Source organism: Urocitellus parryii, chromosome 6 (genome assembly GCF_045843805.1).
Source record: "Urocitellus parryii isolate mUroPar1 chromosome 6, mUroPar1.hap1, whole genome shotgun sequence".
Lineage (NCBI taxonomy): Eukaryota > Metazoa > Chordata > Mammalia > Rodentia > Sciuridae > Urocitellus > Urocitellus parryii.
Window position 1 is genome coordinate 121,624,537 of NC_135536.1, and position 21,652 is coordinate 121,646,188.

The window sequence follows — 21,652 nt, forward strand, 5'->3', positions numbered from 1 at the left end:
TGAGGGAACCAGATGTCATAATGGTTCAAAAGAGAATTCAGTGAACAGACACTTTTATATACTTTTAAAGTTGTCAAATAGCTCAAAGACATTGGACCAGGCTAGAATCAGTAACCCAAAAGGATGTGCTATGTGCAGAAAGCACACAGTTGCAAAAATAGCTCAAAGACAAAGCTTAGCATCAGATGGCCTGGAGAGGTGTCCGGAAGTACAGAGGCTTTTTTATTAAAACATTTTTTTCCCTACAAATTTAAAAGAGGCTGTTGAACTACTGCAACACCTGGGGAATGGCATTGATTTCCAATTTAATTAACAAGACCAGCTGTTCCATTTAATTTCTGGCTCCATAAAGGCTCATCTTTGGCCTCTTTAGGCCTCGGGTGGGAACAACTTTCAGTTATTTCTAGTCTTGGGCTTCACCTTAATCCACCTTTCATGTTCCATGGTTCCAGATGTGGAGCACCTATAAAAACTTAATATATAGTACATAATGTTACAATATAATAGTATAATAAAAATTATGATATTAATATAACAGTATACATAAGCTCTAGGTTATGATTTTCAATCTATTTTGGGGGGGTTACTTTTGTTGAAATGTTTGCAGAATTGAAAACTTGGGCCATAATGAGTTGGTTAATCTTTCATTTGTTGCTTTTACCCTCACCCAATCTTTGCAAATAGTTCCTCCATTCAACTCTCCTCAATTTAAAAACAGAAAGGAAGGAGGGAAGAGGGAAAGAAGAATCAGTTGTTGCAAATTTTAGGTGCTAAGGATTGAATGTTTACATCCCTCCCTTCCCCCATTCTACATGTTGGAATCCTAACCTCCCAAGGCAAAGGTGTCAGAGGATGGGACCTGTGGGAGGTAGTTAAGTCATAAGGGTGGAGCCATCCTGAATGGAGTCAGTGCCCTCATAGAAAAGCCTGAGAGAGAACTTCACCCTTCTTGCCCTGTGGTGAGTCCACAACAGGAAGTTGTCTATGAGCCAGGAAGTGGGATCCAAGCAAACACCAAAAGCCTGGGTGCCTTATATGTAATCTTGGGCTTTCAGCTTCTAGAACTGTGAGAAATACATTTCTGTTGTTTATGAGTCACCTAGTCCATTGTGATCTATCATGGCAGCCCAAACAGATGAAAACACTAAGAAACAATGATGATTAGGGCAAAATGGCAAAGACACATGGAACCCACCTGGGGAGGGCAACTCGGAAAAGGCTGGACACGCTCATCATCCCAGTGGATCCTCAGCACAGTGCTGTGTGAGCTCGGTTAGGAAAACAAACAGCTGGCCAGCTGCCCCAGAGCCTCTCCTCCTCGAAGTCCTCCTTCCCCTAACACCGAGGGGTTGTGGGTTAGAAACTAGCACTACTTTCATTTTCCAAAAGTGTTTTCCCTAAGGGTCTTAAGTGACTTTGAATAAAGCTGTTTTTTTTTTTTTTTTGGTGTGTGTGTGTGTGTGTGTGTGTGTGTGTGTGTGTGATTTTGTGATTTTCTGCCACGGGGGCTTCCTTCTTCCTCTTTCCTTAAACTCTCTGGACCAGACCCCAGTGGATACCATAAAAGAATACAGCAATTGGAACCCTGTACGTTATTTGAAGCAGAATTGTGGGAACATGTAGATGACAGTTTTCAAGCAACATGACAAATACACTCTAACAGGACTTTAATTATCTTTTGCTATAACAAGAGGTGATAAGAAAGAACCAAGTGGAAATGTGACATATGAAAAATATACAAGCAGAGGCAAAGAAAAGAAAGGCAGTGTGGAATGTAGCGGGTCTCTTTGAAGAACCTCCCCAGAAGGCAGCAGGAAAGAAAGGAGAAAAAGTAAAGCTAAGGGATGGAGAGAAGACGTGTAAAGGGCTGCATAATATTTCCTAGAAATGGAAGGGGGCAGATATTTGAAGAAATGAAAATAGATTTCTCAAAATAAAAAAAAAAAAGGGAAAGATCTCAGGTAAAAAGGGCTCACAGGGTGAGAAAAGGATTGAGAATCAACAAGGTAAAATCCCAGATGGACACATTATAAGGACACGGAGGAACAGAAAGGCAAAGAGAAAATCTCAAATGACTCCAGAAAGAAAGAACCAGTCCCTTGCAAATCACACTGGATGAGACTTCCCATCAGCAAGATGGCAGGCTGGAAGAAAATGGGCTTATTAAATTAGAAAACGCAAAAGCAAAATAACCCCGAATTTAGAAATTTGTCTAGTCAAATTATAACTTTGAAAGTCTCAGAATCTAAAGAATCTCAGGGTGACAGCATGGGAGAAGAGAAATAAAGCTAGGAGGCTGGTGAAAACACGAGCACCAATAGTCAGCATCTTTATAATGTTTACTATCTAAAAAACTAGGTCCAGACTAAAGGAAAAAAAAAGAAGACACAACACACAAAAATTAAGAACCATAATTCTGAGCAAGGTCCACAGAGTGTGCTGATGGGGTGGGGTGACCAAGGTTCTTGTCTCATTACAGGACAGGTATGGATCTTTATGAGTTTGAGAAATCAATCAGGGTAACCAAATACGAATGTGGGCTATGAGATCAATAAATTTTAAAATAAAAATTTTAAAGAAATTAAATTTAAAATTTAAAAAGAATAAAATTTGGGGGCAAGCAGAAAAAATCAAAGTGATAGAGTGCCAGGGATCCCAGCAGCCTGCAGCAGGGCCCCGGAGATCCAGGCCAACTGATTCGCGTGGCCTGCCCTGCGGCTACAGAAGGCGTGGCGCCTCAGTGAAGCCATTAATTGGCAAGCAGGGAGGTTAGGGAAGGCCATTAGGTGGAATCCCACCAGCCAAGCCCACACGGACCCTTGGGCCGAGCACGGGATCTCAGAAGGGGAAGGAAGCGGTACAGTCCCATCCCCCACAGCGGACACTCCATCGAGGCAGTCGGCGACCACCATCCGGGAAAGCTGAAGGATACACCGCCACTCTCCTTCAGAGTGCAACATCAAAACAGGTCGGTGTCATTCAGCTCACCCCCCAGACAGCGGGAATTCACATAAAATCTCTCCTAGGCTTGCCGGGAGAGGGAGTATCAAGCTGAGCCTCCATAAAGACTAGGGGGAAACCAGAGACACCTGACCTCCAACCCCTCCTCCCAGTAGCAGCCAAAACGAAACCTGGCTAGCCAGCGCTGGGGGAGGGGCAAGCAGAAAAAATCAAAGTGATAGAGTGCCAGGGATCCCAGCAGCCTGCAGCAGGGCCCCGGAGATCCAGGCCAACTGATTCACGTGGCCTGCCCTGCGGCGACAGAAGGAGTGGCGCCTCAGTGAAGCCATTAATTAACAAGCAGGGAGGTTAGGGACTGCCATTAGGTGGAATCCCGCCAGCCAAGCCCACCGCCCACGCCCGGAACAGGCCCAGCGACCTGCCAGCATTGTAGTCACGACACCCCAATTGGAATAGGGACAGAGCAGAGCCGCCTTCCACTCCCGGAACAGGCCCAGAGAGCCGCCAGCGTGGTAGACACGTCACCCCAATTGGAGTAGGGGCACAGCCGCCGCCCGCACCTGCAAGGGAGACTTTTCAAGTATACAAGAGCAACATAAATAAATAGGGGGTAAATTTCAAAACACAACAGTTGCACCAAGCAGAAAGAAACGCGAGCAGTATGAAAAGACAAGGAAAGAAAGGACCACAAGCAATGCAGGTCAACTCAACTTTAGAAGAGGTAATAGCTGCAACAGATGGAATATCAGATAAAGAGTTCAGGATATATATGCTTCAGATGATCTGGAGTCTCAAGGAAGACATGAGACAGCAAAATCAGACAATGAAAGATCACATTGACAAACAAATCCAGGAAGTAAAAGATCAATTACACAGGGAGATAGAGGTAATAAAAAACAAACAAATTGAAATTCTAGAAATGCAGGAAACAATAAACCAACTTAAAAACTCAATTGAGAATACTACCAGCAGAGTAGATCACTTAGAAGAGAGAACATCAGACAATGAAGACAAAGTATTTCAACTGGAAAAGAACATAGACAGCTCAGCAAGTCTGCTAAGAAACAATGAGCAGAACATCCAAGAATTATGGGACAATATCAAAAGACCAAATTTAAGAGTCATTGGGATACAGGAAGGCACAGAGCTCCATTCCAAAGGAATAAACAGTCTATTCAGTGAAATAATACGAGAAAACTTCCCAGAATTGAAGATTGAGACAGAATCCCAAATCCTAGAAGCCTACAGGACGCCGAATGTGCAAAATCATAAGAGATCCACACCTAGACACATTATAATGAAGATGTCCAACATACAGAATAAGGAGAGAATTTTAAAAGCTGCAAGAGAAAGAAAGCAGATTACATTTAGGGGTAAACCAATCAGGATAACAGCTGATCTCTCAACACAGACTCTGAAAGCTAGAAGATCCTGGAATAACATATTTCAAACACTGAAAGACAATGGGCTCCAACCAAGAATCGTGTATCCGGCGAAATTAAGCTTCAGGTTAGAAGATGAAATTAAAACCTTCCACAATAAACAAAAGTTAAAAGAATTCGCAGCTAGAAAACCATCTCTTCAAAAAATCCTTGGCAAAACATTACAGGAAGAGGAAATGGAAAATAACATTGAAAACCAACAATGGGAGGTAGGACAGTAAAGGGGGGAAAGTAGTCAAAGAGGATAACAAATCAGGTTTAGTAACATCAATAAACAAATATGGATAGAAGAACAAACCATATCTCAATAATAACCCTAAATGTTAATGGCTTAAACTCACCAATTAAGAGACACAGGCTAGTAGAATAGATCAAAAAACAAGACCCAACAATATGCTGTCTACAGGAGACGCATTTGATAGGAAAAGATATACATAGACTGAAGGTGAAAGGTTGGGAAAAATCATATCACTCATATGGACCGCGGAAACAAGCAGGAGTGTCCATACTCATATCTAATAAAATAGATTTCAAGCCAAAGCTAATCAAAAGGGATATAGAAGGACACTTCATACTGCTCAAGGGAACCATACACCAACAAGACATAACAATCATAAATATATATGCCCCAAATAATGGTGCAGCTGTGTTCATCAAGCAAACTCTTCTCAAGTTCAAGAGTCTAATAGACCAACATACAATAATCATGGGAGACTTCAACACACCTCTCTCACCACTGGACAGATCTTCCAAACAAAAGTTAAATAAGGAAACTATAGAACTCAATAACACAATTAACAACCTAGACTTAATTGACATATATAGACTATACCACCCAACATCAAGTAGCTACACTTTTTTCTCAGCAGCACATGGAACCTTCTCAAAAATAGACCATATACTATGTCACAGGGCAACTCTTAGACAATACAAAGGGGTAGAGATAATACCATGCATCTTATCTGATCATAATGGAATGAAACTGAAAATCAATGATAAAAGAAGAAAGGAAAAAGCAAGCATCACCTGGAGAATGAACAATAGGTTGCTGAGTGATCAATGGGTTTTAGAAGACATCAAGGAGGAAATTAAAAAATTCCTAGAGTTAAATGAAAACACAGACACAACATATCGGAATCTATGGGACACATTGAAAGCAGTTCTAAGAGGAAAATTCATTGCTTGGAGTTCATTCCTCAAAAAAAGAAAAAACCAACAAATAAATGATCTCATACTTCATCTCAAAATCCTAGAAAAAGAAGAGCAAAACAACAGCAAAAGAAGTAGAAGGCAAGAAATAATTAAAATCAGAGCTGAAATTAATGAAATTGAAACAAAAGAAACAATTGAAAAAATTGACAAAACTAAACGCTGGTTCTTTGAAAAAATAAATAAAATTGACAGACCCTTAGCCATGCTAACGAAGAGAAGAAGAGAGAGAACCCAAATTACTAGCATACGGGATGAAAAAGGCAATATCACAACAGACACTTCAGAAATACAGAAGATAATCAGAAATTACTTTGAATCCTTATACTCCAATAAAATAGAAGATAGTGAAGGCATAGATAAATTCCTTGAGTCCTATGATCTGCCCAGATTGAGCCAGGAGGATATAGACAACCTAAACAGACCAATAACAATAGAGGAAATAGAAGAAACAATCAAAAGTCTACCAACTAAGAAAAGCCCAGGACCGGATGGGTATACAGCAGAGTTTTACAAAACCTTTAAAGAGGAACTAACACCAATACTTTTCAAGCTATTTCAGGAAATAGAAAAAGAGGGAGAACTTCCAAATTCATTCTACGAGGCCAACATCACCCTGATTCCGAAACCAGACAAAGACACATCAAAGAAGGAAAACTACAGACCAATATCTCTAATGAACCTTGACGCAAAAATCCTCAATAAAATTCTGACGAATCGGATTCAAATACATATCAAAAAAATTATACATCATGATCAAGTAGGATTCATCCCTGGGATGCAAGGCTGGTTTAATATACGGAAATCAATAAATGTTATTCACCACATCAATAGACTTAAAAATAAGAACCATATGATCATCTCAATAGATGCAGAAAAAGCATTCGACAAAGTACAGCATCCCTTTATGTTCAAAACGCTAGAAAAATTAGGGATAACAGGATCATACCTCAACATTGTAAAAGCAATCTATGATAAGCCACAGGCCAGCATCATTCTGAATGGAGAAAAATTGAAGGCATTCCCTCTAAGATCTGGTACAAGACAGGGATGCCCTCTCTCACCACTTCTGTTCAACATAGTCCTCGAAACACTGGCCAGAGCAATTAGACAGTCAAAAGAAATTAAAGGCATAAAAATAGGAAAAGAAGAACTTAAATTATCACTATTTGCAGATGATATGATTCTATACCTAGCAGACCCAAAAGGGTCTACAAAGAAGCTATTAGAGCTAATAAATGAATTCAGCAAAGTGGCAGGATATAAGATCAACACGCATAAATCAAAGGCATTCCTGTATATCAGCGACAAATCCTCTGAAACGGAAATGAGGACAACTACTCCATTCACAATATCCCCCCAAAAAATAAAATACTTGGGAATCAACCTAACAAAAGAGGTGAAAGATTTATACAATGAAAATTACAGAACCCTAAAGAAAGACATAGAAGAAGACCTTAGAAGATGGAAAAACATACCCTGCTCATGGATAGGCAGAACTAACATCATCAAAATGGCGATATTACCAAAAGTTCTCTATAAGTTCAATGCAATGCCAATCAAAATCCCAACAGCATATCTTGTAGAAATAGATAAAAGAATCATGAAATTCATATGGAATAATAAAAGACCCAGAATAGCAAAAACAATACTAAGCAGGAAGTGTGAATCAGGCGGTATAGCGATACCAGACTTCAAACTATACTACAGAGCAATAGTAACAAAAACAGCATGGTACTGGTACCAAAACAGGCGGGTGGACCAATGGTACAGAATAGAGGACACAGTAACCAATCCACAAAACTACAACTATCTTATTTTTGATCAAGGGGCTAAAAGCATGCAATGGAGGAAGGATAGCATCTTCAACAAATGGTGCTGGGAAAACTGGAAATCCATTTGCACCAAAATGAATCTGAATCCCTATCTCTCGCCGTGCACAAAAGTTAACTCAAAATGGATCAAGGAGCTTGATATTAAATCAGAGACACGGCATCTGATAGAAGAAAAAGTTGGTTATGATCTACACGCTGTGGGATCGGGCTCCAAATTCCTCAATAGGACACCCATAGCGCTAGAGTTAACAAATAGAATCAACAAATGGGACTTACTCAAACTAAAAAGTTTTTTCTCAGCAAAAGAAACAATAAGAGAGATAAATAGGGAGCCTACATCCTGGGAACAAATCTTTACTCCACACACTTCAGATAGAGCCCTAATAACCAGAATATACAAAGAACTCAAAAAATTAGACAATAAGATAACAAATAACCCAATCAATAAATGGGCCAAGGACCTGAACAGACACTTCTCAGAGGAGGACATACAATCAATCAACAAGTACATGAAAAAATGCTCACCATCGCTAGCAGTCAGAGAAATGCAAATCAAAACTACCCTAAGATACCATCTCACTCCAGTAAGACTGGCAGCCATTAGGAAGTCAAACAACAATAAGTGCTGGAGAGGATGCGGGGAAAAGGGCACTCTTGTTCATTGCTGGTGGGACTGCAAATTGGTGCAGCCAATTTGAAAAGCAGTATGGAGATTTCTCGGAAAGCTGGGAATGGAACCACCATTTGACCCAGCTATTCCCCTTCTCGGTCTATTCCCTAAAGCCCTAACAAGAGCATGCTACAGGGACACTGCTACATCGATGTTCATAGCAGCTCAATTCACGATAGCAAGACTGTGGAACCAGCCTAGATGCCCTTCAATAGATGAATGGATAAAAAAAATGTGGCATTTATACACTATGGAGTATTACTCTGCATTAAAAAATGACAAAATCATAGAATTTGGAGGGAAATGGATGGCATTAGAGCAGATTATGCTAAGTGAAGCTAGTCAATCTTTAAAAAACAAATACCAAATGACTCCTTTGATATAAGGGGTGTAAACAAGGACAGGGTAGGGACGAAGAGCTTGAGAAGAATATTTACAGTAAACAGGGATGAGAGGTGGGAGGGAAAGGGAGTGAGAAGGGAAATTGCATGGAAATGGAAGGCGATCCTCAGGGTTATACAAAATGTCATATAAGAGGTAAGGAGGGGTAAGTCAAGAGAATACAAATGGAAGACATGATTTACAGTAGAAGGGGTAGAGAGAGAAAAGGGGAGGGGAGGGGAGGGGAGGGGAGGGGGGATAGTAGACAATAGGACAGACAGCAGAATACATCAGACACTAGAAAGGCAATATGTCAATCAATGGAAGGGTAACTGATGTGATACAGCAATTTGTATACGGGGTAAAAGCGGGAGTTCATAATCCACTTGAATCAAACCGTGTAATATGATGTATTAAGAACTATGTAATGTTATGAACGACCAATAAAAAAAAAAAAAGAATAAAATTTAAAAAGAAATTCAAAATCAGTGAAAAAAAATCTATCCAATGCAAAACTGAAAAGAAACAGTAAAGACCAGCAGAGCAAATTAATATAGAAAATAAAATGGGGGCTGGGGATGTGGCTCAAGCAGTAACGCACTCACTGGTATGCGTGGGGTGCTGGGTTCGATCCTCAGCACCACATAAAAATAAAATAAAGATGTTGTGTCCACTGAAAACAAAAAAATAAATAAATATTTAAAAATTCTCTTTAAAACAATTCTCTCCTCTCTAAAAAAAAAACAACAAAAGAAAATGGTAAAAAAAAAGTATGTATTTACATTTCTAATTAAAGAATAATTGCAATGAGTATAATCATTTGAAGGGTAAATAATTTAAAATTAGATAAAAATATAAGATCCAAGAGTATTTTTTCTTTCAGGAACATACTTAAAAAAACACATAAATGTTGAAAGGATGAAAAAAGGTTTTCTGGGAGAATATCAACCAAATTAAAAGTGAGATAAAAATAGTAGTATCTGGCTAGGTGCCATGGCCAATGCCTGTAATCCCAGCAGCTGGGGAGGCTGAGTTCAAAGCCAGCCTCAGCAATGACAAGGTGCTAAACAACTCAGTGAGACCCTGTCTCTAAATAAAATACAAAATAGGGCTGGGGATGTATGTGACTCAGTGGTTGTGTGCCCCTGAGTTCAATCCCCGGTAGCAAAAAAGAAAAAAAAGAAGAAGAAGAAGAATTCAAAGCCACTATCATAGTAAGTGGAAACATAACATACTAATGTTAGAGGAACTAATGAAAAGATTGTTAGAGCAGGTGGGTACCACCATCAACGGATGCAATTGAAAAATAGTACAATAGTACACAAAGATACAGGCACAATTTCAAGGACTCACTCAGGCATAGAGGGAGAAAACCCTTCCCATCAGAGCCCACAGTTCTGGTGTGGCTCATTCCCATTCCAGAGCAGCCCAGAACAAAGCTGAAGCTTAAACAAAGTGGATCAGTTAGAAGTGGGAGGCTGAGGCAGGAGGATCACAAGTTCCAAGCCAACCTCAGCAACTTAACAAGACCCTGAGCAACTTAGTGAGACGCTGTCTTAAAAAATACAAAGGAGGGCTGGGGTTGTGGCTTAGCAGTAGAGCACCTGCCTAGCATGTGCGAGGTGCTGGGTTCAATCCTCAGCATCACATAAAAATAAATAAATAAAGGTATTGCATCCAACTACAACTAAAAAAAAAGATAAAATAAAAAAGGCTGGGGATGAGGCTCTGTGGTTGAGCACCCCTGGGGTCAATCCTAGTACAAACAACAACAATAACAAAAACCAGCATCTTCCTCCCTCTAAGACATTTTAAAACTGTAAGTTTTCTCTTATGGGCAGCCCTCAGTTATTATGCCTAGATATGAAAAGAAATAGCTTAATAGTTTTTGTAATTAGAATCATATACCTTCCTTAAGCCTTGGCCAGTATGCTGGGGCAAGATGGGTAACTTTCTGGACAAGCTGAAACCTGAAACCCTATTCTTACTATCTTTCTCACTTATAACTTTCAAGAGGGTCATGGTCCTTCCAGGCCCAGGGACCTGGTTGCATTTTCCCATGGATTAAAGTCTCCCGGATGATAGCTGGGGGAGTTTCTGAATGAAAGGCATCTGAACTGCTCCATTCATGATGTTGTATTCTGGGCTTTCATATTGTGTTATATGGGATGAGGAGCCTAGCAGTCTAATTTCCTCATTTCCCATGTTTCAGATTCATCTTTTCTCTGGCTACAGGGAAAAACATGGCTAAGTTGAAGTTAAAGGGCCACTTTATCCTGGTCTGTCTGGGAATGAATGACTGCTGGCTGCCCAGGGTTCTATCTTGCCTTGGTTTGCTTCCCTGTGCTTTAACATTTGCATGACTTCACTCTTGCTGTGTCCTCTCACTGGATGGTTATAGTGTGACTGTATGTATTCTGGGACATCATCTCTGGAGAGCCAGAAACCAAGATTTGTAAGTGCTAGGATGGTACTAGAGCAGATCTACTGAGGAGCTGTTTGTAAGAATGTAAGAATACAGGTAGAACATTGTTGACCAAATCACACCAAGCAAAGTCTAACACAGTTGAGTGACAGGTTTTGGAGCCTGATTTTCCTGTTCTGATGGCAGGAACCGGCTTAGGCTGTCCTTAGCACCAACTTACAAATTGGAATTTGGGGGTTAGGTGGAAAGCAACCATCTTTCCCTTAATCTAATTCTAGACATAAGCCTTTTCATATCCTCAGAAACAATGAGCTATTATAACTCTGGAAACTAACACAGTTTTAAAACTATCTTTCTTTCTTCAGATTTCTGTCTTGCAGTTCAATATTTGACCATGGGAGAAAATAGGCCTTCGTGTACAGCTTCTTCCAGTAATTACTTTCACATTTTCTATCAACCTGAAGAAATAGTTCAAGAAATTGATAAGACTGGCTGTTATTACTGTTTTGTTGATCTCTTTTCAGCTTTTGATAATTCATGGCTAATAGTTCCAGCCCTGATGCCTTGCTCAACAGAGACTCCAGGTTACTAAGGCTCACATACCCTTTGTTTAAAACTACTGTGGGAATCAGAATTAATAAGAAAGGGCCTCTGAAGGACAACCTAGCATTTTCAAAATAAGTAAAACAGTCTTGTACTCAGGTAGCCTCTTTTTCAATTGTGGTTCTAATTGAAACCAATTTGTTAATTTATATGCATGTATTTCAACTTGAAGAAGTAGGAGAGACCTTGATACCGGTAAGATGGAAGTCCGAATTGGGTCCATGTTCACAGAGTCCATGGATGAGCACCATGAACGCCAAGGGTCTCACTGAGTTGCTGAAGGTCTTGCTAAATCGTTGAGGGTGGCCTTGAACTGAAATCCTCTTGCCTCAGCTTCTCAAGTCACTGGAATTATAGGACATTGGGTTTTCCATGGGATGAACCTTCAAACACGAGTTTGGCAATGCATTAAATTAAAGGACAAACAGCAGACTGGAACAAATTTTTACTCCCCAAATATGTTTGCTTCAAAAATGACCCCATTCTTAAATATATAGAGAACCTTTATAAACCAGTAATATAAAACTATATCCAACGAAATAGGAGAAAGTACATAGTAGTTGAGTTCATCCTGACAAACTCAGACATGCGTGAAAATGGATTTCAGTTCATGATCCCCTTTTCCCTCCCCCTATACTATCCTGTCCTCCCTCCCCTCTTCCATTCTCTTTCCTCTACTCTACTAGGCTTCCTTCCACTCATCTATTAATTTGAATTTGATTGATTCTTTATGTAATCGTATCCTTCCCTCCCCCTTTTCTTTATTTTACTCTAGCTTCCACATATGAGAGAAAACATTGGACCTTTGAGTTTGTGAGTTTGGCTAATTTCACATTGAAGGATACACACACACACACACACACACACAATATATATCACAATTCTAAGCTATTCACCTATGATGGGCTTCTGGGTTGATTCCATAATTTGAATTTGGTTATTGTGAATTGTGTTGCTATAACCATTGATGTGGCTGTGTCACTTATAGTATGCTGATTTTAGATCTTTGGGGAAAATACCTAAGAGTGGGAAAGCTAGTTCATATGGTGGCTCCATCCCTAGGTTTTGAGGAATATCCATACTGCTTTCCAGAGAGATTAACTAGTCGGCAGTCCCAACAGCAATGTAAGAGTGTTCCTTTCTTTCCATAACCTTGCCAACATTTATTGTTTGTATTCTTGATTATCACTATTCTGAATAGTCCACTCTTAATAGGCTGTTAAGAATAGGAACTTTTCTAAAATAATTATCTTGGACTTCTGATGTTAAAAAAGAAGGTCTCTTCCTCTCTCCTTCTCCTCCTCAGTTTCTTGAAATCAATTAAAACAAATAAAAGTAAAACAAATCACTGAAACCAGGAGGCAGTTACAATCTCAAATCACTAGTTATGAATAGTAGCTGTCAAAAGCAGTGATATTTGAACCAAAGTGAGAGAGATGCATGCATGGTTGTGGAATGTTAAGACTTAACATTTGGACCTGAATAACTGTATTAATTCATTTTTGTTGCTATGACAAAATACTTGAGGCTTGGTATTTTATAAAGTAAAGTTTATTTGATTCATGATGTTGGTGGCCAAAAGGTCCAAACATGGTGTTAGTGTCCTGGTGAGGGCTCTCTGGCTGTGTCACACATGCTGGAGAAGTTAGTTGAGAGGAAACTTTCCATGTGTAGAAAGGATACATGTCAAGCAAGGAGGCAGAGAGATTCAGGGTAGGTGTCATGCTCCTTTATAAAAATTTACTCTCAAGAGATTTTCTGAGAGTAGGAATGTACTCCAAGAGAAAAACATTACTCCCTCTTGAAGAGCTCATCACCTCCCACTAGGCCCACCCCTTAAAAGCCCCTTCATTGAAACAGCACTACACTGGGGGCTAAGCTTCATGTATATGAATCTTTGGGAAGCAAACTAGATCCAAACCAAAGCCAAGGTCAAGTGATAGACAGCCTGGAATGGTACCACCTATGGGACATGTGTGAGCAGCAGGAATGACTCCTACTCTCTCCCTGCTTTCATAGTGGCAGAGTGAGTGGGGTGGGAGCTATTTGGGCAGCTTGGCTGGTGATGCGGCAGATGGAGGGTGGTGGGAGGGGGCAATCAGTTTTGCAATCCCCATCACCCAAGCTCAGGACTGCTGAGGAGAAAACACGCAGAGAGCACACCTGACCCCATGCTCCTATGCCCCAGCTGCTCCCCGGTGGCACGGTTCTTCAGCCAATTAGAGGCCTGGGTGACACAAATAGTGACCGCTGGACCAGGATCAGAGCAAAATAACAGAAGGAGGCGTGCAAAGAATGCACTTCAGCACAGCTGAAGCAGAACAGTGCAAACACACAGTTCCATAGTCTTCAAAAGGAGAGGGGGGAAAAGGCAACAAAATTTCAGAACAGGGTCACAAGGAATTGTAGAAGAGATTTTAATGCAACAAAAGAGATGAAAAGGAGCTGTCAAATCTCAGGAGCTATGTAAAAGAAGCCAAAAAACCACTGCAGAAATGATAGTCAATTTGAAGATGCCATAAAGAGAAGAGGCACCACTGAAATCACAGGTAGGGACACTAACGAGAGGCCCCAGAAAATAAAATGGGAAAAGAACAAAGAGCTGAGCAACTGCTATTAGGGACAGCCTGTGAGATCTGTAAAACAAAGGATATCCATCCCTCGGATAATTGCTGTTCCTGAAGAAAGTAGAACAACTTCAAAGACACAGGAAGTATTTGTAAAACTAAAGACCTAAAAATCCTCAGTTTAAAAAGGTACCTTGCATTTCAGGAAAAATTGAAGTAGAATCATCAGCACAGACATATACTGGCAAAGTTGCTGGGCTTCAGGGAAAGTTGAAGAAATGATCCACGAGAGTGATACAAAACAAAAAGACAGAAACAAGTGATCTGCCAGAGGAAGAAATCACGTCATCTTAAGCCTTCCTGTGACATTTGCCGGGAGAAGACAGAGGAATAGTGCTTATGAGGAACTTCAACTTGACACAGACCTAGAAGCTTGTGGTTTAAGTACAAGGGTAATAAGCGGCCATTCTAAATTTGAAGCATATCTGGGGATGGAACACCCAGGAGCTTTTCTTGAATAAGCTACCCATGGAAAGCTAACGATCCAGGAAAAGCCAGAAGCCCTAAAAAAATTAAAATTAAAAAAGGAAGATGGTAGACAAGCATTTCATCTATTAAAACACACAACAGAGGCAACACTTTTACTTTAGTTGGATCTGATCCTGAAAACTTCATCCACCAGATTGAATTTACAAAATAGAGAGATGTGGACATTTCCACTACCACAAATATTTAGGACTCTTACCATATCCAACTTCCAAGAATCAGGGTAGAAATAATAATAATCAAAAGTTGCTCTGTGACTCTGTCATCAGAGCAAGGAGGGTTGAAAGCTTGTTAGATTTTCCACCTGGGCTTGACGGACCTGGAGGGCTGTGCCTTGTTACTACCCGGATCTTATCTTTCCTTCTGGAGGCTGTAATTCTGATATCAAGGTGTCAGCAGGGCTAGCTTCTTCTGAGACTTGTAGAAGGCCATCTTCTCCCTGTGTCCTCCTACAGTCTTCCCTGGACATGCAAATTTTGGTGGAAACACAAACACATTGCAGGTGGTATTGGAAAAAGGCCATCCAAATCTCTCAAACTATTCCACTTTAAGAAATTAAATTATATTCTATCTAGGGCTAACATTTTGTCAAGATTAGATATTTCTAGGTTAAATTGTCTCTTTTATGAGCTATTGAGCATTTCCTAGCCCCTGCAGGGAAATATGCAAAAGATGCCTGGGGTACATCATTTGATAATGATCAAATCCTGACTCTGCCGTCCGGGAGCTGTGTGAAGATGGGCGAATCACACAGTCTCTTCCGGCCGAACCTCAGTTTTCTCATTTGTAATTAAATGTGATATTAAGGGACATGTGTAATGATGTTCACTGCAGCTTTGTGTATGGTTGTGAAACATTGAGTATAATCCAAATGCCCATCAACTGAAGAATGGATAAAACAAACCTAGTATCCTTATCTGGGAATGCTTCATCACAGGTGGAAATGAATGGAATAGCTCCCTACACAGAATCATGGAATGATACTGAAAACATATTGTGGAGTGGAAAAAAAAGTTGTAAAATGTTCTAGTGTGATACCACTTAGGACCCACTAAAAACGCACAGAAAGCAGTTTTCTGTATAGCTTATGGGGAAAAAATATGTATAATGTATATATTAAATACACTACAAATATATGTAGTAAAATTAGAAAAACACAGATTGTATATAAAGTTGTAAAAAAAGGAGGATGGGAAGTAGGAATGGGGAGGGGTACAAGGGAAATTTCCATTTTATATTCTGAGTGCTCCTTTTTTCTTTAAAAATCTGAAGTCTGTATGACAAAATATTAGCACCTATTAATTCTTGGTGGCAGGTATGTAGATGTTTGTTTTGTACTTTTTGTTCTTTTATGTCTGAAAAATCTCAAAGGAAAGTAAACAGAAGGATGGTAATAGCACTTGTCTCACCTCTTAGGGCTGTTGCAAAGTTTCAATAGTAAAATATTTGTGAAAGTTCTCAGCAAAGTGAAAACTACCATAGAACCATTAGTTTTTTCACTGTTGATTCTGTCAACTTCTAGTGGTGATGATGGTGATGGAGGTGTTCATGGTAGTAATGGTGGTGGTGGTGGTGGTGGTGGTAATGGTGGTGATGGTGGTGACAGTAATGGTGATGATGTTACTGTGAAAGTGGTGGTGTTATGATGGTATGATTGTGATTGTGGTGGTGATGGTGATGATCATGGTGTGATTGTGGTAGTAGTGGTGGTGTGATGGTGGTCATGGTTGGATGATGGTGATGGTAGTGATGATGAAGGTGATATGTGCATAGAGTAGAGTTAGACCCCTGATCTAGCCCTGTGCCACCCCACACACTGCTACATTATTTAATAGAGTCCTGGGGCTGAGTGCCCTACTTCTAGTAAGACTAAATACTCCAAAGGAAGATTGCATGAATGCGGATCTTCAATGACTCCTAGTAAACACTGTTCAAAGTACTGCATTTAGTAATTCGTTTTTTCTGTAAATATTTGATGAATTCCCTCTTTTTCTTAGAACCTAAGTAATATGAGAAATGACCACAAGAGGACAGTAGAGAAGCATCAGGAAACCCAACTGCCCCTCAAGGACAGGGAGGGGCAGGTCAGGGTCTCCACTTGGGAAGCTGTCCCTGAGCAGGAATAAGTGTGTCTCTTGGGACTCAGGTTGTGTCACAATGTCATGGAATTTGAGAAATGCTGAGGACTATCTGGCTCAACCCCCTCAGCCCAAAATCTTGACTGCAACTTTACAAGAGATCCTGAGCCAGAACCACCCTGCTGAGTATCTCTTGAATTCCTTTCCCACCGAAACAGTGATAATAAATATTGTGAACTGCTAACCTTGGAGGTAATTTATTCTTCAGGGAAAGATGACTGACACCCTTGGCATGTAGTCACCAGTCAATGAATATTAGCTGTAATTGTTATTCAGGTGAGTGTTAAATAAAAAGAAGGTTTTTTTTTTTCTCCTTAAGTACAATGAGTTCCTCCCTTTCAGCTCAATTATGATATAATTCGGGAATAATATAATTCATTCATTAATTCATTTTTCAATGAGCCAAACTGATGACCAGAATGACGTCCAATAAGAAAAACAATTCATTCATTCATTCATTCAATCATTCACTAACTCTTTTATTCAATAAGTGTGTGCTCTGATAAAGTCCTAACTCAAGGCAGGGAGTGGCTGATGGAGTGGGAGGGAGGTGAAGAAGACTTGCTAGAGGAGGGGGCTCCTGGGAAGAGGTTTGACACCCTGGGGTAGTGAAGGAAAGGGGCAGCCCATGAAAAGCAGAGTGAGCAAAAACACAGGGTTCGCACAGCCTTATGTACTCAGGGAAGCAAGGACTTTGGCAGGGCTGGACCCTGGGAGGAGAGGGTTCCACGGGGATAGCTAAGGAGTCTTACCATAATGCAGAGAGATCACCTTAATAGGGAGCTTTGGAGGGTTTTCAACAGGGAGCATGTAGGTTTCAGAAGATCTCTGGGGGCTGCTGTGAGCGAGGCAGATGGAGCAGGGAGATCATTGCACTGTGGTGAGTTGCTCAGAGCTCTCAAGCCGAGTAGGCTACAGAACAACAAAGAGAACAGGAATTCATTTATTCCCCCACCTGTGCCATGAGGAAAATTTCTGCCTGAATTATTCACCTCTTGCAGAGATGAGTAACCACGAGGAGCACACACTCTTCACCAGTGGGTCTCTACCGGGAGGATTTTTGTGTCTCATGGTACATTTGGCCATGTCTGGAGACATTTTTGGTTGTCACAACTGGGGAGGAGAAGGCATTAGTGGGTAGAGTCCAGAGAAGCTGCTGAACATCCTATAACACCACCCCTCAAAGAAGTCTCCAACTCAAATCATCCATAGTGCCTAGGTTGAGAATCCCTAGTTTGTACAAAGATATAGCAAAGTATAAAGGAGGAATGACCAGGGGAAAACACACACACACACACACACACACATTAAAGAAACAACACTTTCCAGAAAATGTTGGCATGGAGCAGATGAAAATTACAATAAAATATGTCATCAACAAGTTTAAAAATTAAATAATTGCCAGGGCTGGGGATGCACGGGGCACTGAGTTCGATCCTCAGCACCACATAAAAATAAAATAAAGATGTTGTGTCCACCGAAAACTAAAAAATAAATATTAAAAAATTCTCTCTCTAAAAATTAATTAATTTCCTTTATAAAACAGAAGATTGGTACAGAGATATAAATTATGAAAGATAAAAAGGATGAACACGGTGGGGCACAGTGGTGCATGCCTCTAATCCCAGTGACTCTGGAGGCTAAGGCAGAAGAATGGCAAGTTCAAGATGAGCCTCAGTACCTTAGCAAGGCCCTCAGCAACTGAGTGAGGCCCTTTCTCAAAATAAAAACATAAGAAAGCTGGGCACGGTGACGCATGCCTATAATCCCAGTGGCTCTGGAGGCTGAGACAGGAGAATTTCGAGTTCAAAGCCAGCCTCAGCAAAAGCAAGGGGCTAAGCATTTCAGTGAGACCCTGTCTCTGAAAAAAATCCAAAATATTCCCCTACCCCATGCCATGAGGAAAATTCCTGCCTGACTGCATGTCCACACAAGAATTATTCACTTCTGGCAGAGATGAGTAACCACGAGGAGCACACACTCTGCACCTGTGGGGATGTGGCCCAGTGATCTAGTGCCCCGAGTTCAATCCCAGGTACCCTCCCCCCAAAAAAGGACTTGGGAAGTAGTCAGTGGTAAAGCACCCCTGGGTTTAGGTTTAATCCTCAGTACCTGCCCCCACCAAAAGGGCGAACACCAAGCATATCTGACACAGGTAAATTAGAATTAGAAGACAAAATTAGAAGACAAAAGTGTGGGTGACAAAGTAAAATCAAATTTTATGTTGCATATAACATACGTAAAAGTCTAGATGCAAGAAGCACAGTTAAAACAGTTATTGAGTAAGCAAGTTTGAAAATAGAAGTGTGACAAAGGTATACCAGATAAGCAGAAAGATAAAGAAAAACTTCTGTTTTGTTTCCTGGTAGCTGTCTTAATCATACCCCAACTCCAGTGAAATTTCACATCTGAAATTGTGCTGACAGCTCCACTGGGCACGGACCACAGGACTGGGGCTGGCCAGGTTGGGTTTTTTTTTTTTTTTTTTTAATGGCCATGAGCATGTGAGAGGTAAGCTTAGAGGCTTGAATGCTTAACAGGAAACAAAGCAAGCTTCAAATGCTGACCCTCCATGGTGCCTTCTGGAGAGCCCAGAAATGCCTGGGAGTCAGGTCAAGGGCCAGTCAGAGCCAAGGGTCTGTGTCACACAACTGTAGGTCAAGTGGGGGTCTGTTTGGGATGTACCAAAGCTGGGGAATGCTTAAGACTTTTGCTAATGTGCTGTGTTCCTTTTAACGATCATTTTTTCCTCCTGCACTTAAGCCCTCTAATGAAAATAGAAGTCATAATTTAAAAGACATGAAATAATCTATATTTTGCAGCTTAGACAATTCTCAATGTGGAAAACCCAAGGTAATGAACTAAAAACCTATTAGAACTAACAAGAGTACAGTAAGGCTGGTTAAAAATATAGACCCAAATCAGTATTTTTATATTTTCTTCCAAACCAACAATAGTTATTTGGAGAATTTAATGGGAAAAGGAGTCCCAATGACCATGACAACAAAATTAGCACTCTAGGGAAAAGTATGCATATTTTACCATGTATTTTAAATGTGCTGGGATTTTATGAAGAAAACAATCTTCCTGAGAGCCAAAGAGAAGGCTATAAAACATTGTCCACAGTATGGTTCCATTTTGGGATAACCTCTCTCTGTCTCTCTGTCTCTCTGTCTCTCTCTCTCTCTCTCTCTCTCTCTCTCTCTCTCTCTCTCTCACACACACACACACACACACACAGAATTCTGAATGATAATCACCAAAATGCACCCATGTTTTTTTTTTCCCTAGATGACAGATCAAGGGTGACTCAGATTTTGTTTTGCTTTTTGCTTATCTGTATTTCTATTTAAAAAATACAAATACATGTCATTGTATAATAAAACAATCTAAAAAAGAAAGTGCACACTCTCTCTAACAAAGCCCAGTGAGGTCCCTCCTTGGTTTTTGCCTGCTCCCGGTTGGTTGGTGCATTGTCATTTGCTTCTTCCTGTTGCGATCGACCTCTCAGGGAGGACCAAATGACCCTGGCTTCCCCTGGGACTCTTGTCTAAGCAATTTTGAGCTGCCTTTGGGAATAGAAAGGCAGGACTGAAGTGTGTTGGATTGTGGGTGAACCCCTTCATTTCTCCTATGCAGACCTAAAGGAAAGAATATCATTGAAGAAAAAGGATTTTCCATGAAGAGAGGGGATGTATTCTCTGAAATTTCAGGAAGAATTGAAGCTCATAGCTTCTAAGATACTAAGAATGTGTGAATGTATTATTACCACCAAGTTCTTGAAGTGAAAGTTACTATGTTTGGCTGTTCTCTGAGGGCAGTGGCCACACCTGGATCAGTGGCCACACCCAGATCTAGAACGACCAAGTTCTTGACCCTGGTATTGAGCTCATATGTAACCAATCATGTGGACTTCCATGGGTTCTGAGTGCCTGTGACAGGTTCTTAGCCTTTGCTAAGAGCAAGCCTTTTCTACCCTCGGTCCGTACTCCCTGCTGCAATGAAGAGAAGAGGCAAAGGAAGAAAAGTTCAAGGAAATTTACACAGAAGAAAAAGGGTCTCTCATTGCATCAAGCCTCAGGACCATCTATCCTTCCATCACATGCAAGATAGAAACAGAGCAAAGATCCTGCAAATCCCAGGAGATCAAAGTCAAATAGAGCCATTCCCTGTGGAAGCCAAGCTCTAAATTTCAACTGTTCTCTTTTAAGCTCCCCTCTCTACCTCAATTCTTGGCTTCATCTGATCTTTCTTTGGGAAGGAGTGATGTTTAGGTGGAGAGGCAACCTTACATTCCCTCCAGCCTCATAACTGCCCTCTATGAGTTACTTCTCTTAATTAAACAGTAAAGGTCAATGTGAAGCTGAAGATGAAATACAGGCTATCAAAAGCCTTGTCCACCTTTGCCAATCCCTGCCATTATGTCTACATAACCAGCTGATACCATAACACAGGAAATAAACCCTTTATGCTTTAATGAATGTCCCACTGTTGAGAAACTCATATGCTTTTTTAAAAAAAAATTTTGATACTGAGGAATGAACCCGGGAGTGCTTAATCACTGAGCCACATCCCCAGACCTGTTCTATATTTTATTTAGAGACAGGGTCTCACTGAGTTGCTAAGTGCCTTGCTAAATTGAACTTGCGATCCTCCTGTCTCAGCATCCTGAGCCACTGGGATTACAGGTGTGCGCCACTGTGCTCAGATGAGAACCTCAGATGCTTTAAAAGTGAACTAGGATACTACATCAATTAAATGACTCTAGCAACTGCAGTAGACCAGAAAGTCGTCCATGACATCCAAGCAGTTCATTCTATAGCTGTGATATCAGCTGTGACTGATAACAACACAGCTCACTGGGACAATGATAGT